At 37.3% G+C, this 17,765-nt stretch overlaps 1 protein-coding gene across 9 annotated transcripts in view; it reads left to right on the plus strand.

Moving 5' to 3' along the window:
• The window catches only part of sulf1 (sulfatase 1), a 367,408-nt gene that overhangs the window by 138,839 nt on the left and 210,804 nt on the right, over positions 1-17,765 (plus strand). The window contains exon 2 of one of the 9 annotated variants that reach the window (XM_059982547.1): positions 9,880-9,967. The exons of the other annotated variants lie outside the window; for them this stretch is intronic. The gene's annotated coding sequence lies outside the window, so the exon portion shown is untranslated. The remainder of the gene's footprint in view (positions 1-9,879; positions 9,968-17,765) is intronic. 9 annotated transcript variants of the gene reach the window in all.

Below are 17,765 nucleotides of genomic sequence, written 5' to 3' on the forward strand. Positions count from 1 at the left end.
CTATTGTCTGCTGGAAATAGATTCCAAGTCCTGAGCAAAGAACAGACCAAACACTTGCTGATCTAAGGTTTCTTTCAAAACAATGAGCCATGCATCATTGGTGCTGAAACCATTATTCACTTTCCAATTAAGCTGCTTGCCATTTTCTATTTCAGGGCATAAAATATTATGTTTTCTGAGAAGCTTTTTAAATGTGCTGGCTGAATTGCTTAATCATTGTAAATACAAATAAACCCTTAATAACTAACTGTTATATGAATAAGGAAGCTTCAGTGAAGTTGGCTGAACTGGATGTAGACCCTTGCTGTGCAATTAAAGCAATTGAGAGCAATAGTGAAAGGACACCTGATAGGAGCAAAGGCAAGGAGAGGAATGTTATCGGCAATATTTTCATGACTGATTTATTTCTAAATGTAATATATTCATCTGGCACTTCAAAGTGTGAGAGAAAGGTTTGTAAGCAATAGATTTGGTTTGTGATCATTCTTAATTCATCCCTCTTCATCAAAACCATTAGAACCAAATACAGCAGAATAAAACATCTTTGCTCCTAGATTGCTAAAAACCTTGTCACATAAGAAATATTATAAAGCAAATTGTGGTGGGTTCAAAAGTTGAAAGAACAGGTGTTTTTAGCTGCATTTTCCAGTTGGTCTGGTTAAGGTTGAAAGACGCATGCTGGCTGAAGTAATTCTAATAATGTGTCTTGAAACAAAGAACCCAGCCTTGCCATCTGGGATTGTTCACATTTGGTTATATTCAAAATAATTTTGTTACTTCCCTTTCACTGAGAGCCATGCTGATTGTAAGGAAAAAGAGAAGGCAGCCATGTCCTCCAGTTGTAATCTGGATTTTGTTTTAGGTGCAGTAAATTATGAATTGTGTGTTACTGTCACTTTGTGAACCAAGACTAAAGGAAGAACATTTGGTATTTAGGAGAAAATGACAGTTGAGTGACTTCCAAATTAATTAGTAAAAGATGAATTGTTGTAGTGTAAGTCTTCATCCTGCAAGATCTGTGACAGATTCAGACAAGAGAAGACTTGTAGTCCACCTTATCCACCTCTTCACAATGTTCACTGCATCCTATTTTACACAAACACAATCATGAATTTCTTGTTTCACAGCCCATGTCGATAATCTATTCCAAATATATTTAGGTAAAAGAAAGCTTCATTTCATGTTTCTTCGGTTCTTGTGCTGTTTTTTTTTGTGTGTTTGTACATGGTAAGAGATCCAAATTGTCCAGACTTTTCAGATTCGGTACATCTGACATACTTCCCCTCAATGTTATCTTTTCAGTGGAGAAAAGTAAGAGACTATATTTTTGTGACTTAACAGGTGGAATTGAAAATCTATAGAAAAATAATTCATTCTGTTTGGACTAGAGTCTTTTAGCTTTCTGAATGTTCTATGTTGTTTAACAACCCTTATACCAACCATGGTGTGTGTTGCAGTTCAAAGGGCCTCCCTCTTTGATATTGTCAGTAAATCGTTCTTCCTAAGGTTTCCATTATACCTACCGAAGCCACTCCGAACAGCTGTAATCCTTTCATAGAAATGCAACAAAAAATCAAAAGTTATGAATTCCCTCAGTTTTTGATGAATTCTGAGACCCATATTCACAATCACCAATGTTTGACCACAGTTTGAGTTCAACTGAGAATATTCTGAATACATTTTTAGTTCACATTCAATCACAGTTCACCTTCTCCAGTTAGCATTCACGGAGTCATGTACCCCAACACTTCGTCTATTTAGTTTTAGATGCAACACTTTTAATAATCTGCCTGAGCAGCCTTTCAGTTTCCTGTCCAGGTTGCATCTATTTTATGCTGAAGCAGGAAAAGAAGCCTTCTTTCAAATTCTCTCAAATTCAAGCAGAGAAAGGTAGCAACACATTGGCAAACTGCACAGTACACCAAAACGCGATAACATTGTTATTTAACAATTTGAGCATATACCTCTATACTCTATGTGAAGGTGAATCTGCACCGAAGACAATGATGCTTTGCAGTGGGTTAGGTTCAATATATAGCAAGGTCAGTGACATAAGTTCAATTGGAGGATACATGTACAAATGGTTGGGAGATCCATTAAGAAATGAAATCAGTGATTTCTGTACCTTACGGTAATTTCTGCCCCCTACTCCCTCCAGGTCTTCTAAGTAAAAGTCAGCAGATAGATAATCTAATTGACTCCCCTTTGATTTTCAATCTGTGTTGCATTGGCCCAGAATTCATGTTGATTCTGCTGATTTTTTTGTTGCATTAACTGAGAAGAATTCAAACAGCACAGCCAAAATAGGAACAATTTAGGATTTCTACATTAAACTACATATGCACAAAAATACCAAGGCTGGTGGCAGTTTCAACAAGAAGTGTCAATGAACACAAGTGATTTTAGCACTAGTTAACTCAGCTTTTTTTGTTGTTGTCTAACCAATCAATTTTTCAATGAAGTACCAGGAAAGTTGATGAAGGAAGGACAGTGACATTGTCTACATGGACTTCAGCAAGGCTTTTGACCAAGTCCCATATCGGAGACCAGTCAAGAATGTTCAGTTACTTGGCATTCAGGATGAGTTAGTAAATTGGATTCAACATTGGCTTCATGGGAGAAGCCAGAGATTAGTAGTAAGTAGTTGCCTCCTGTGAGTACTGGTGAGCAGGGGTCATTGCTGGGTCCATTGTTGTTTGTCATCTATATCAATGATCTGGTAAACTGGATCCACAAATTTGTGGATGACACCAAATTGTGGGTGTAGTGGACAGCAAAGAAGACTATCAAAGCTTGCAGTAGTATTGAACCAGCTGGAAAAATTGGCTAAAACATGGCAGATAGCATTTTGCATAATTCCAAATGTTTCAAAAGATTTATACATTAGTCATTAGCTGGGCTGTGGAATCAATTGATCATGGGCTGGGATGTGAAATCAATTGTTAGTCTGGCTGTAGGATTAATTGATCATCAGCTGAATGTGCAATCAGTTAATCACCTGCTAATGTGAGTGATCAATGGATCATCATCCATGGGTGGATTATTATCATTATCACCAAGGGGTGAATGATGAGTTCATGCAGTCAGACCTTGAAAGGAGAAAGACAAGAATTGAAGTCAGAAAGAGACTTCTAGACCGGTGACCAAGAACAATTAGCCTTTAGGTACAGTTTTGTGTAGGGAAGGGTCGAAGATGAGGGGACAGCAGCAAGTTGCTGCAACTCAATGGGGAGGTAGCAAAGGGGTATTAGTCCAAAGACTGACTCAGCTCTGATCAGAGAGGAAAAGAAAATAGGGCTCTGGACCAGGGGAGAGATAACATTCCTCAGACATTGGGGAGAAGAGACTTTTACTCAGTCTGGGAAAGAGAAATAACACACTGAAAGAAAGTTTTTATTTTATTTAGAGATACAGAGCAGAACAGGCCTTTATGGTCCTTCATGCCATGTTGCCCAGCAACCCACCAGTTTTACTCTAGCCTAATCATGGGATAGCTTACAATCACCAAATAACCTACCAACCAGGACATCTTTAGACTGTGGGAGGAAACCTGAGCACCTGGAGAAAACGCTCCTACACACAGGAAGGAACATACAAACTTGCATATAGAGGATTCTAGAATTGAACTTCAAATTTCAATGTCTCAAGCAGTAATAGTGTCGCACTAACCACTATGCTACCGTGGCACTATGGGAAAGGAAGTTGCCTGAGGGGAGGTTTGATCGAATCTCAAATTGGAAGGTTTGGGGATAGGATGAGAATAAGAAATTGGGGCATATCTGGTCTCTGTCCTGGAGCAGTGGTGAGAGTGCAGTTTGTCAGGTAGCTGGCTGAAGGCAGGCCAGTATGATTGCAATGAAGGGTTAGAAACAGTATTCCCTCTAAAGAGTGCCACAAGGACTATCCTTGTGAACATTATATAATGACGCAAGAAACTTCAATAAAAATATCTCAACAAAAATTCTTAAATAAAGCAATTGTATGCCCTCTCGAGTTGTGAGTTCTGCTTTAGCTGATTTTATGTGGATGTTTTTCTTTGGGGGGATTTGCTTTGGATTCTGCTCTGAAATCTTCTGGATTTAGCCTGCTTTGAAAATTGAAGCTATTAGGCTGCCATATTGATCCTTTGCAGTGTCAGTGCGATTGTAGCAATGTACATAATCTGCAATGCAGTTCTCAGATGTATCTTAAATTTTTTTTGAACTAAGGCATTGACAGGCCTTTATTTTTACAAAGGCAGTGATATCTCTGCTTCAGTAAATGGAGGAAAAATAATGATATAGTTGCCATGGAAACCTGGTGCTTTTAGAACACGTTTGAAAAGACCATATTGAACTGCGGCTTATTCACATAAATTGTTGCGTTGTTTGATTTTGCTTGAAGCAAGTGTAAGCTGACACCTGAGGACTGCAGTTGCACGTGCAGTCTTGGTAGCTAGTGAAACAGAGTGATTGTTATTAACTGCAGATGGGCACTCATCCATTTACAAGTAGCCCTGCTTATGGTGCTGCTCATTTCCTGCCTCATTAGAGAGCTAAAAGGCTTGATGACATCTGTTTCTAGCATTGTTAACTGTTATGAAAAGTTACTAAATTGTATATTGAACGTCTGTGTACACAAGGAAGCCTTTCAGAATTGTTCAACAAGTAGTTGATATCAACAGATGAAATCCGGAGTCTTTGTAAACATTGTAGAGATATTGCATTTGACAACTTGAGTTTTCTTTTCTATTAAATTATATTGTTCCTCTGTGCCACCTATAAAGCAGGAATGTCAACCTCTGAACTGATGGTTGATCCTGAATAGAAAGGTGTAAGTTAACCATGGCAGTTACATAAGATGGCAAACTATTAAAACAAAATTCAAATGGTTTTACGGACCTTTACAGACCTTGTTGAAAGGGATGTGATCATTTTTAATGAATTTGAAGAGGACATTTTACTTGCCTGGTACATGATGCTGTGGCTCAATTTAATCCTGAACAATGTTCTTTTAGAAATGGATTTTCTGACTTGGTGACCCTTCCTCACTTCTAAAGACAAGGCCTTTTTAAATGGTTGATCAGCTGACACTGATACTTCTAATTTGGTGTAAAATGCCCTGTCAGGCTATTTATGATAGTCTTTCTCAGCAATGTCACCAACAAACTTAGTCTGTGATCTTTCTTAATTTATGCTTTCTAATATATACAGCATTTCATGGAATTAGATTCAATAGCAAAGAACATAGACATAATGCATTTTCACCACTGTATATAACCATCATTAGATTTGTATTTCAAAAAAAACCTGAATAAATGGTAATTGATGGAGCTTATTCAGGCTGGTGGTCAGTGATAGGTAATCTTCCACAGAATTTGTCCTTTTTGAGTTTCATGAATGATGAAGTGGGTTTGTAAGTTTGCAGATGACACAAAGGTTGGTGGTGTTGTGGATGGTGTTAAAGATTGTCGTAGGGACATTGGTAAGATGCAGAGCTGGGCTGAAAAGCGGCAGATGGAGTTCAACCATTCAGAAGTGCAAAGTGTTTCACTCTGGAAGGTCAAACTTGAAGGCAAAATACAGGGTATTCTTTTACAGGGTTAACAGCAGCATTCTTAACAGTGTGGAGGAATAGAGGGATCTTGGGGTTCAAGGCCATCAGTTGCTTAAAGTTGCAGTGCAAGTTGACAGGTGGTAAAGAAGGTGTATGGTGTGTTGGACTTCATTAGTCGGGGAACTGAGCTCAAAAGCCACAAGGTAATGTTGCAGCTCTATAAAATTTTGAGTAGACCACACTTGGAGTAATGTGTTCTGTTCTGGTCACCTCATTATAGGAAGAATGTGGAAACTTTAGAGAGGGTGCACAGGATATTTACCAGGAAGCTACTTGTCTTGTGAGGATAGGCTAAGCAAGCTGGGACGTTTTTCTTTGGAGACAAGAAGGATGAGACCTGATAGAGATGTACAAGATGACAAGAGGCATTGAAAGAATGGACAGCCAGACACTTTTCTCAGGCTAATACAATGGGAGCAAAACTTTAAGCTGTTTGGAGTAATGTATAGTTGGAAGATGAGAGGTAAGCTTTTACACAGAGTGGTAGGTGTGTGGAGCACGCTGTCAGGGATGGTGGTAGAGGCAGATACATTAGTGAGACTCTTAGATGGATACATGGATTAAAGAAAAATGGAAGACTTTCTGGGAGGAAAGGGTTAGATTGATCTTAGAGGAGGTTAAAGGATTGGTACAATATCATGGGCCAAAAGGCCTGCAGTGTGATATAGTGTTCTATGCTCTAAATATAATTTGATACAGTGTAGAACAGATAACCTAAGAATAATTATAAAGTTCTCGTCCAAGTGGGCACAAATATGGGTGAGGAATTTTTTACTTTTGACTTTAACTCCACACTAGAAATGGAAAAGTTCACTATATAGCACCTGTACATAAATCCCTTATTCAGAGTTCTTACATTAATACACCAAAAATATGAATTCTTGAATATTCTGTTGATAGTTCATAAATCAATCTTATTCAGGTATTATAGATTAATGTACATTTTTGACACAAGGATGCCATCAAAAATGTTGAAAAACATTTAGCTAATGATAATTTTGGTTATCAGTGAAGTTATTAGTCTGTTACATTTGATTGTCACAATACATTAGCAATAGTTGCTCTATGACAGTAATGTAAATTATTAACAGTCCTGTATTACCTTGTCCAGAGTGTATACAGCCACCACTTAATCTTGCCCACACTGCATCAGAATATGTGGATCCTGGGGGCCTCTACAGCCCCCTCAGGACACATCAATAGATAACCCCTTAGGAGAATATCTCACTCGATTTGATTGTACTACTACACAGATGGAATCTAGGAAGAGTACAGGTGTCCTCAACAAGCATTTAGAATGTTAATAATACACATGTATCTAACGTATAATCTGTGTGTTTTACTTGCTCCACCAAATTCCCGTTTCAACTCCTCCTTTCTAATCCAGGCAAATCTCACAGAACTGCAGAGTCTTCATGGAAATTCCTTTCCAGACTCAATAATCCTAAATTTACACAAAATGCAATGGGAGACAAGCTAAAAGCAAAATGTACAGATGGTGGAAATCTGGGATAAAATCCAAAATCCTGAAAATATCCCAGAGATAGATAGAGTATATGTTAAACAACATACACAAAATACTGGAGAAACACAGCATGCCAGACAGCATTTATGGAAATCAATAGATGGTTGACATTTTAGGCCGAGACCCTTTATTAGGACTGAGATATCAGTGTATGTCAGACAGTATATGTTTCAACCCTGTCTTTTCATTAGAATTGGCTACTTTGGCTATAATATTAATATCAAAACTTAATATAATTTGAGTAAAATCAGGTACGAGGATCATGTTTGGATTTGAGATCTGTGTGTATTAGATTCAGCATGAATAATACATTCAAGCTTGAATAACAAAATCCTTGAGACCCACTCATTACCCACGGTTTTATTTCCATCAAAGGTAATTTAGTGCCTTTAAAGTTGCTTGTAGACAGATGGATGCAACTGATGTATGAAAATAATTTGAGAAAAATGACAAAGCTAACATTTCAGAAAAGTACAGCCTCTATTGTTGATTCAAAATATTGCACGTACACCCTATGCATTTACTAAATTGAATCAGCTTTTGCTATCAAGTTGATGTTTTAATAACAAACTTGGAAAAAGTAAAATGATTTTTTAAAAAGCACATTCAGCTGTCAAAGTTGCAGTGAAATAAAAAAAGGAAGCACCATCAGCACCTCAGGCAGTGACACTTGTTATGAGATTATATTGGTATGTCTAACAAGTGCAAAGACATCAATTTCAAAATTTAATTAAAATCATTTATTCTGTATGTCTCCAGGGTTTTAAAAATAGTGGAAAGAAAACAGCAACCCAACAATGGATGTTAAAATCAATATCTCACTAAGAGCCACCATTTCTATTATTTACTGATCCAAAGGACAGCAGAAATGCAAGTAGCTTTCATTATAGATATCTGCAATCACCCTTATTTGTAATGGCAAGTACAGCCATGTTAATGAACTTTTGAATGTTACAGTGGAGGAAGATAAAACTGTCAGGGAGTTATGGAGTGGGTCATTTTCAAGGACTCTACAACTCATGCTCTCATTATTTTTTTGCATTTGTACAGGCTGCCTTTATTTTGCTCATTGGTTGTATATAGTATTTCACCAAATTCTATTGTATTTCAGTTTTACTGTGAATGAGTGCAAGAAAATGAATCTCAGGGTGTTATATGGTGATATATATATATAATTTACTTTGAGGCAAAGTCACTTGTGCTAGTACCTTCCTTCAATGCTGCAAAGTGGGATTTCCAGCATGGTTGGACATTTGCAATGGCACAAACTTCAGTTGTTTTTCCAGAGGATCTAGGACTGCTTGCTGTAAATCGTAACACATACTTTTAGTGTTCACCATATAAGTGCTCTGCTCACACATGACTGCATGGCCAAAACACCCGAGCAATCACATCGTCAAGTTTACCACTGCCACAACATCACCAACAACGATGAGACAGCCTACAGAGAGGAGGTGGAAGAGTTTGAAGCTTGGTGCCTGGCAAATAACCTCTTCCTTAATGTCATGAAGTCAAAGGAGATGTTTATCAATTTCAGGACCCATGCTGCTTTACGTCGGCGGCACAGCAGTGGAAACTGCAAGTAATTTCAAACTCATGGGAGTGCAAATCATTCACAACCTGTATAGGTCACAAAACACAGCTTACACAGTCAAATTTATTTATATTTATTGTGTTTTTTTTAATCTTTCACTTTTTATTTGTCTGCATTGGATCCAGAGTAATAAATTTAGTTCTCCTTGAACTTGTATACAGGAAACGACATTAAGCAATCTTGAATCTTGAGTAAGGTCCTGCTAATAATGTCAAGGGTGCAACCTACCCTTTTCATAATTCAAGGCTTGGCTGCTGTAAGATTTATCCTTACTCAATGAAAGGCAAATTCCTGCTTGGAGCAAAATTAGGCCATTTTTCATATAGATATCCAACTTTTGCAAATCAGAGACATTACAACGAAAGAGAACTGAACAAAAACATTTTTCTTTCTCCTCTTTATGATAATTTGGTTTACAACAGTTAGAAATATGGAGATCCATGATAAATGGATTGCAGAAAGGAAACAATCTGCATTATGCAAATTGCGTATCTACTATACAAAATCAAAAAGTATATTGTATTGAGGGAGTGATCTAAAGGTATGTATATGGACATAGCAGATTCTCTGATGTTTAACTGGAGCTCCCCACCACATATGTGACTTGATTGTGTTTCCTTACTTTGCTGCAATTCCAAATACTTGCCACTGAGTGGTGCTGTACTGCAGATAGCTAGGTTGTTGAGCACCTTTGCTCCATCTGCAAAAAGCAGGACTTCCCGATGGCCAACCATTTCAATTCCAATCCCCATTCTGACATGACATTCCATGACATGTCATTTTCTGCCATCGTGAGGCCATTCTTAGGTTGGAGGAGCAACACATTTTATTCTGTCTAGATAGCCTCCAACTTGATGGCATAAACATCAATTTCTCCAACTTACAGTAATTTTCCCCCTCCCTTCTTCTTCATTTCCCCACTCTGCCCCCCTTACCTCTTCACCTTACCTGCCTTCCACCTTCCTGTTTTCCATGGTCCACTCTCTTCTGTCAAATTCCTTCTTCTCCAGCCCTTTACATTTTATACCTATCATCTCCCAGCTTCTTACTTCAACACCCCTCCCCACCCACCTGGCTTCTTCTATTCTGGCATCTTCCCCCTTTCCTTTCCAATCCTGATGAAGGGTCTCAACCTGAAATGTTGACTGTTTATTTATTTCCATAGATGCTGCCTGACCTGCAGAGTTCCTCCAGCAATTTGTGCTTTTTGCTATGGATTTCCAGCATCTGCAAAAATTCTTGTGGTTTTGGTTGTAAGTTTACTTTGCCCATCTTGCCTTAAAAAATAATGTATGAACTCCAATCTTTCCGATTGTGTTGTGTCAGTATAGGTGAAATGACTCAGCTTTTCCCCCTCAAGACTAATCCAAATTTAACAAAGATGGTTCTCAAAGTACAGCTGCATCTTTCCGAAGCTATCCTGAACCTGGGCTCTCCAACTTTCCCAGACTTCCTAAACTCAGCCCATCAGTTTATGTGCAGTTTTCCAATTTCCTCTGGCATAGCTTGAGCCAATGGACGTTCCGAAACTGATGGCTTAAGCATTTCCTTTGCCTCTGGCTCACAGCCTTCTAAAGCTCTGCCCAATGGCTCATTTTAGCATGTCACGATGGGGCCTTGCCATTCAACAGCCTAATAATAGTAGAATGATCCTTGTAGGCACACTGGATCGAATTATTCAGTGACTGTCATACTTGCCTAAAGTTTGGACCGGGTTCATAAAACATAAGTGAGCTTACAACAAAGATGGAGGCTAACTTTCATCCTTTAGGACATTTATTTTCTTCAAGTCTGTTGAGTGCGCAAGTTTGCAAACACAGCCCTTCCAAAAAGCAAATAAAATTATGTCTGTCCAAGATGTACACTGGGTAAATCTCCCAAAGCACAATGATCCCTGCTGCCTTCATGGGGAGCACTGATTAGAGTCAGAACCAGAATCAGACTTGAATATCAATGTCATGAAACTTATTGTTCTGCGGCAGCAGTACACTGCAATACATAGTAATAAAAACTATAAATTACAATAAGTACATATAACAAATTAAATAAACAGCGTAAAAAGCAATGGGAAAATAGTGAAGTAGTGTTAATGGATTTATTTTCCATTCAAAAATCTGATGGCAAAGGGGAAAAAACTGTTTGTGAAATGTTGAGTGTGTGCCTTCAGGCTCCTGTGACTCCTTGAAGGTAGCAATGAGAAGAGAGCATGTCCTGGGTGATGGGGGGGGGGGGGGTCCTCAACAATGGATTCTGCCTTTCTGAAGGTGGCCTCGATACTGGGGAGACTACTGCACATGGTGGAGCTGACTGGGTTTACAAATTTCTGTAGCTTTTGCTGTCCTTGTGCAGTGGTCCCTCCATATCAGACAATGATGCAACCAGTTAGAATGCTCTCCACGGTACATTTGTACATTACTCCTCTTCTGATGGGTCTTTGCTTCTTGGGCCAAAAACCTTCAAGAACTCCATTTTAATGATCAATGACAACATTACATGGCAAACAATTGTCAGAGAAAGAATAATGTGAACTCATTATCTTTGTGTCATAAAAATCCTATTGTTCTGCTTAGTAACTGCAATTAAAATATGATCAGAGTAATCCCCATTAAGCATGTTTAAAGGCAGCTTCCCATTATCAGTACGTTTAATGGATTCTGAGATATTCACCTCATTGACACAAGGCTGACCTTCCCTCTGACAGAAGCTCTTATTTGGTATATTAAATAGGATGCCACAGTCATTTGAGATTGCTCAGCTAGTTGTTATTATATTTAAGTCAAATGCAGTAAGTAATGCTTTCATTTGTGTATCTGTCAAAAATGTAAATGCAAGTATGCCTATTTATTTGTTACTAATATTTTATAATGCAGTTTTAACTCTTGATTTCTACCATGGATACTTCTTACCTAAAGTAGAATGAAGAAGTAAACAGGACAAATAAAAAGAATGACTTAGCAGTGTGCATTTTAAATCACCAAGGTTTGTAGCAACATGCCTTGATGGAATCAGATAAGGAGGATATCTCCTCAGTCATTGTGAATTACAACAGCTAAAGAACCATAGCTCATTTGAGTCCTCCTAGTACAAGTGATCTATGACTGTCATTTAAGTACCTGGAATTTTTCATTGCTGCTAGTTTCTGTTTATTCTCTGACCCGAAATCTAGAAAGAAATATGTGTGACTTGGACATTTCAAAATGCCACAGATTTATGTAGAGTGGATACAATTAACTATAAGTTTATTGGTCTAAGCTGTACATTATTTTCAATGTTCCACTTATCTCCATATTTTAAGAAAGCATGCATCTTTCCAGAGTTATGAGTGCACCTTTTCATTGAAATGTACTGTCCTAGATATGAATGAGCCCAAATTTTAAGTACTAGGTTAAAATGTAAATAATTCAAGATTTTAGCCATAAGACCATAAAACATAGGAGCAGAATTAGGCTATTCGGCCCATCAAGTCTGCTCCACTGTTTGATCATTACTGACTCATTTCCCTCTCAATCCCACTCTTGTGCCTTCTACCCATAGCCTTCCCACTCTGACTTATCAAGAATCTATCAACCTTATCCTTTTATGGAGCTAATACACCAAGCGGAAAGAACGCATAAACTTCCAGAATCTTTATCGACAGCTATTTTAATAGTATTGCCAAAAAAAGACAGAGATCATTTAAAGCCAACATCATATAGACCTAATACAAGGAAATCTGCAGATGCTGGAAATTCAAACAACAACACACACAAAATACTGGTGGAACGCAGCAGGCCAGGCAGCATCTACAGGGAGAAGCGCTGTCGACGTTTCGGGCCGAGACCCTTCGTCAGGACCTATCATATAGACCTATTTCTTTGTTGAACACAGACTATAAAATAATAGCAAAGATTTTATCTAATAGATTATCTAAATACTTACCAAAATTAATACACATGGACCAAACAGGATTTATTAAAAATAGACAATCGGCAGATAATGTAACGCGGTTACTTAGCATAATTCATTTGGCACAAAAGAGGGAAGAAATGAGTGTGGCAGTTGCTTTGGATGCAGAAAAAAGCATTTGATAGATTGGAATGGGATTTTTTATTTAATGTATTAGAAAAATATGGATTAGGAGTATCTTTTATAAAATGGATTAATACCTTAAATACTAACCCCAAAGCTAAAGTGGTGACAAATGGCCAAACTTCAACATCATTTCAGTTAACAAGGTCAACTAGACAAGGTTGTCCATTATCACCTGCTTTATTTGTGATGGCGTTAGAACCATTAGCTGAATTAATAAGAACTGACTCATATGATGGGTTTCAGAGTTAATCAGGAGGAATAAAAGATTAACTTATTTGCTGATGATGTTCTGATTTATCTAACTAACCCATTGCATTCGTTGCATAAATTATCTTCTAGACTGGAAGAATATGGGAAAATATCAGGGTACAGAATAAATTGGGATAAAAGTGAAATTTTACCCCTTACTAAAGGAGATTATAGTCAATGTCGATTAATAACTCAATTTAGATGGCCGATAAATGGTATAAAGTATTTAGGTATAAGAGTTGATAATGATATAAAGAATTTATATAAACTAAATTATTTGCCATTATTGAAAAAAATTCAAGAGGATCTTGATAAATGAATGATGTTACCAATAACATTAATAGATAGAGTCAATGCTGTAAAAATGAATATATTCCCTAGATTACAATATTTATTCCAAATACTACCAATACAATTACCGCAGAAGTTTTTTCAAGAGTTAATGTGTGAGCAAATTCCTTTGGAAAGGTAAGATGTCAAGAATATCGTTGGAAAAATTGACATGGAAATTTGACCTAGGAGGGTTACAATTACCAAATTTTAAGAATTATTACAAAGCAAATCAACTTAGATTTATTGCATCTTTTTTTGATGAAGATAAACTGGCATGGATTAGAATAGAATTAGATAATATAGGAGAAAATATACCAGAAGTTTTTATATATAAATGGGAATCTAAATGGATATGGGAAAAGAAAGTATCTCCTATACTAAAACATTTGATTGATTTATGGAATAAGATAAATGTTGATGATGAGATAAAGAAATCTTTATTAGCAAAGAGACCTTTAATTCAAAATAAACATCCCTTTTACAATGGATAATCAACTTTTATATAACTGGTTTCACAAAGGGATTAGATATATAGGAGACTGTTTTGAAGGAGGTATATTAATGTAATTTGACTAATTAAATATATAATATCAAATAACACTCTTTTCTGTTATTTCCAATTAAGGGCTTATTTAAGAGATAAACTGGGTCAAACAATGTTATTGCCAAAACCTAATGAAATAGAAACTTTAATTCATAAAGGAAAAATTAAAAAAATTATTTCTGGTATGTATAATTTGATTCAAAAACAGGCAATTAAACAATGAATTCATAAGTCAAGACAAAAATGGGAAACTGATTTGAATATTAAAATTGATGAAACAAGTTGGTCAAGATTATGTCTTGACAGTATGACAAATACAATAAATGTTCGACTAAGATTAGTACAATATAACTTTTTACATCAAATATATATTACACCACAAAAATAGATTAAACTCAAATGTATCTGATCAATGTTTTCAATGTAATCAAGAAATTGGTACTTTTTTACACTCTACTTGGTCTTGTTTTAAAATTCAACCTTTATGGACAAATTTAAGAGTTTTACTGGAACAAATTATTTGAATACAACTTCCACACAATCCAACATTATTTTTACTAGGTGATATTGAAGGGATAAAATCGAAATCCAAATTGAATAAATATCAGAAAGAATTCATAAAAATTGCATTGGCAGTAGCCAAAAAGGCTATTGCAGTTACTTGGAAATCAGATTCATACTTAGTCATCGTTGGAAGAATGAAATTTTTAGCTGTATTCCATTTGAAAAAATTACTTATAATTTAAGAGATAAATATGAACTATTTCTGAAAATTTGGCGCCCTTATTTACAAAAGATAGGATTAAATATATAGGTGCTCCGAAGATAAAATTATTGGTTATCTGGGGAAAGAATTAAATATACATATTAAAGCTATTATGAATTCCATGGAGCATGTGGGGATCTTCCGATATCCAGGCATTCTTTCTTTCTTTTTTCTTCTCTTTTTTACTATAGGGATATGTTTGGGAGGGGGGTTAAGGGGAAGGAGGAAAGGGTTGACAATTTTTTTTCTTTCTGTAACCTATTTGAAAATTCAATTTAAAAAAAAAAATTTTAAAGAATCTATCAACCACCACCTTAAATACACTCAATGACGTGGCCTTCACAGTCATCTATAGCAATGATTTCCATAGATTCACCACCATCTAGCTAAAGAAATTCCTCCACATCTCCACTCTAAATAGACAATCCTTCTATTCTGAGGCTGTGCCCTCTGATCCTAGATTCCCCCACTACAGGAAACATCCTCTTCATATCTGCTCTGTCTAGGCCTTTCAACATTCGATAGGTTTCAATGAGACCACCTCTCATTCTTCCGAATTTAGTGAATACAGGCCCAGAGCCATCAAATGCTCCTCAGATGATAAGCCTTTCGATCCCGGGATGATTTTTGTGACCCTCCTTTGAACCTTCTCCAATGTCAGCACATCCCTTTCCTAGATAAGGGGCCCAAAACTGCTCACAATATTCCAAGTGACGCCTCCAAGTAAAGCCTCAGCATTACATCCTTGTTTTTACATTCTAGTCCTCTTGAAATGAATACTAACATTGTATTTACCTTCCTTACTGAATTTGAATTGACTTTATTACTTACATCCTTCATATATATGAGTAAAAATCTTTATATTATGTCTCCATCTAAATGTGCAGTTTATAGTAATTTATAGTTGTACATACAACAGGATAGTCAATATAACATAGAAGTACAATTGTATTAATTAGTCAGTCTGATGGCCTGGTGAAAGAAGCTGTACCGGAGCCTGTTGGTCCTTGCTTTTATGCTGCAGTACCACTTCCCAGATGGTAGAAGCTGGATCAGTTTGTGGTTGAGGTGACGCGGGTTCCCAATGATCCTTCGGGCCCTTTTTACACACCCGTCCTTGTAAATGTCCTGAATAGTGGGAAGTTCACATCCACAGATGTGCTGGGCTGTCTGCACCACTCTCTGCAGAGTTCTGTGATTGAGGGAAGTGCAGTTCCCATACCAGGCAGTGACGCAGCCAGTCAAGATGCTCTGAATTGTGCGCCTGTGGAAAGTTCTTAGGATTTGGGGGCCCATACCTTTAACCGTCTGTGGTGAAAGAGGCACTTTTGTACATTTTTCACCACATAGCTGGTATGTACAGACCACGTGAGATCCTTGGTGATGTATATGCCAAGCAACTTAAAGCTGTTTATCCTCTCAACCCTAAATCCATTGATGACAATAGGGGTGAGCCTGTCTCCATTCCTCCTGTAGTCCACACCAACTCCTTTGTTTTTGTGACATTGAAGGAGAGGTTGTTTTTTTGTCAGAGTGATGACTTATTCTCTGTAGGCTGCCTCATTATTATTTGAGATTAGGCCAATCAGTGTAGCATAGTCAGCAAATTTAATTAGCAGATTGGAGCTGTGCATGACAACACAGTCATGGGTATACAGAGGGTAAAGGAGGGGGTTTAGGACACAGCATTGCCATCTCTACCTATAAGTTAATCGTTGGGGAATCCTGCAGAAGGACTCCCAAGTCCCCTTAACCCTTGGATTTTTAATTTTTTTCCCCATTTAGAAAATAGTTTCCACTATTATTTCTTCCACCAAAATGCATGACCATACCCTTCCCAACACTGTAATCCATCTGCTCATCCTCCTAATCTGTCTCAGTCCTTTTGCAGCCTCCTTGCTTCCTCAATACTACCTGCCCCTTATCCACAAACTTGGGCACAAAGCCATCAGTTCCATCCAAATCACTGACATACAATGCAAAAAGAATCAGTTCCAACCCCTGTGGAACACCACTAGCCACTGGCAGCGAAAGGAAAGGCTCCCTTTATTCCCACTCTTTGCTTCCTGCCAATCAGTCAATGCTTTATCTATCCCAGGCATGGGCAAACTACGGCCCGGGGGCCATATGCGGCCCGTTAAGCTTTTTAATCCGGCCCGCAGAACTTGATGAAATTATATTAATAAATCTTGTCAACGTTTTTTCCCCACAATTCTGGCGTTTTCCCAACACATGACGCACTCTATGTACATTGACCTTTGTTGAGGTGCAGCGTATTACTCCACATTTGCGCTTTACTCCTTGTTCGGTTCGACCAATTTGTGTGAACAGGCGTTCAGTGTCATGAACATCAACAAAGCCAGCCACAGATCCAAGTTAACTGACCAACACCTCAGATCCATCCTGAGAATCGCCACAACAAAACTAAATCCAGACTTTGATGCGCTGGCTAAAAAGGGAGGCCAACAACACTGTTCCCACTGAAATTAAAAATAAGTTTCTTCGTTGTGTTATGTAAAAAATGCATTTGAAAATATTTTTTTCAATAAGCCTTAACAATTTAGGCCAATCAGTGTAGCATAGTCAGCAAATCTGACTATGTAAATCTGTAAATCTGTAAAAAATAACATGTCATTTCTGTTAAGTGATGGACATGAGTAGTGCGCAGGTGCACGTATGTTCTCAAAATAAAAAAATGCGCTCCAGATCAAATAACGCGCTCCGCATACTGGCACGCTGTCACTGTTCTGTCCTTGTGCTGGTCGTTGTTGAATTTTGGCACAGGGGACAATTGAATAAGAAGGAGCAGGACAAGTAGACCTGCATCTCCTACCGTTTTTGAAATAAAGACAGTCAGGAGGAGAGTGATGAGGATAATATCTTGAAGGATAACAGAATTTTCAGTGCTTTAAAATAATAACTGTTACTATTAAAAAAGCTGTGTTTTATTCATTTAATTTTCAGTGTTTTAAAAATCATTTCAATAAATAGCTAAATACCATGGGACTTCAAAGACAGATATTTTGTTGTAATGCATTTGTTCATTTTCAATTGAAATTAAAGCACGTTTTCTACATATCCCATGATA

The sequence above is a fragment of the Hypanus sabinus genome, chromosome 1 (genome assembly GCF_030144855.1).
Source record: "Hypanus sabinus isolate sHypSab1 chromosome 1, sHypSab1.hap1, whole genome shotgun sequence".
In the NCBI taxonomy this organism is placed as follows: domain Eukaryota; kingdom Metazoa; phylum Chordata; class Chondrichthyes; order Myliobatiformes; family Dasyatidae; genus Hypanus; species Hypanus sabinus.